Raw genomic sequence first — 1782 nt, 5'->3', positions numbered from 1 at the left:
ACAGGTCCCAAGACACAATATTCTGTTAGAATCAGCACAGAACTCAAATAGCTATACAACTGAGAGGCAAGTTAAACAGAAACAAAAAGCTGATCCAAAAAAATTTCCAGACATGGTGTCACCTGATCCTCCATAGGGGCAATAGTTGTTTTTACTAAGGTGGTCCAATGAACAGCTGAAAAGGTCAGAGTGTGGATTAACATTTTTTTGATTTCCCATGGAGTCTTCTAAATCCATGCTTGCAAAGGGTATTCTGGCAAAGCTTTCTATATGAAATTGATACTGCCTCAATGATTTTTCCCTCAACTGAATTAAAAAAAAAAGTCTATCTCAATAAAGTAGGTATGTCAGAATATGTACAAATGTAGCAAACAGAAGGTTCAGAGAATTATCAACCCTTGACAGTTAAATAGACTGAGAAATACAAATGTCAGGTGTTATGTACATTCATTCAAAAAAAAAAAACAAAAACCAAAATGGAAATTAAATGATAAATGGTTTGCAGTTCTCTGAAAATGGCTCTTCGAGTTTCAATTTTCCAAGCACTGTGCTAAGGCAACATCAGAGGATTAACTAATTATTTTGTTACGTACGGAAGAACATGGGAACATGCTAAAAACATTAGCTGCTCATTTTTATTTTTATTTTTTCTAAATAGCCATTTTATACTGGAAAGAAGTAATACGAAGAGCTTTGCACTTGGCAAGATGATTCCAATCCTTGGTAAATACTTTTTAGTCCTTAAAGAACCAGAGTATTAAAAACAAGCATCCTGGCTTCTGAATTAACTACAGAACAAAAGAATTTCTGCCCTCTGCCCCTTGGGTTTTAATCAATTTTAAATAAAGAACTCTCAGTCAAAATGCACCTGCACATACCTAACGCAATTTGCCTTTGTCAATATGGGTAGAGTATAGTGTATGATATTTTGCATAGCTAGGTGCTATGTAAAGCTTTGCTCTGAGAGTGTACAGAAAAAAAATAAATCTGCTTCAGTTTCACTACACATCCAAAAGGATAGCAGTGCCCCAGTCCATTCCTTCCTCTCAGACCCACAAAGATTTGTAGCTGTGTCTGTGAGCCAGTTAAACCTCCCATTAAGCCTGTACTCTCTGGTCAAACTATGGATACGAGATGAACAAAGTGCTGTATCTTGAAACATCCTCCGGTCTGCTTATTTTAAAGTTCAAGCACACACCAGTCAAGACTGGAACCTATGAGGAACTTTATATTCATCTTTTAGGTAAATTTTGGTGGCAGTTGGAAAGCAAAATTTCTGAAGGATAAGAAATGATGAAAAATGAATAATGGTCTTACTTTTTAAAAGGTGACTGTAATCTCGCTTTTTGCTGTCCTAATTCTGAACTGGTTGTATGTGTCCAGCATAAATAGGGACAAACAAAAGAGTGTTTTAAAATCTAACTACTGCTAATAAGGATGGCTACGATGCTGTAAGGAGCTGTTACACTAGCTGAACATCTTGATATCAATTCACTTGCAAAAGCATGCAAAAAGGATACCGAAGGCAGGAGTTGTCTCTGCCTTTTACTCTTTCCTCTTTTACCTCATGACTGGGTCTTGTATGGGAGGGACAAGAAAAAATATGGTTCTAGAAAGCAGAATGTCTTTGATTTTCCTGTAAAAGGCCAGAAGTAAAAGGCTGTAAACAGAAAAAAAACATATGCTGTTTCACATACTTGGAAGTAAATCCCTCTGTCATCTTAAGAGAAATAATACTTCTTAAAATTATCATACTGATTACATCATTAGCTTCTTCACTGT

Source organism: Buteo buteo, chromosome 19, assembly GCF_964188355.1.
Source record: "Buteo buteo chromosome 19, bButBut1.hap1.1, whole genome shotgun sequence".
Lineage (NCBI taxonomy): Eukaryota > Metazoa > Chordata > Aves > Accipitriformes > Accipitridae > Buteo > Buteo buteo.
This window is presented reverse-complemented; position numbering follows the sequence as displayed.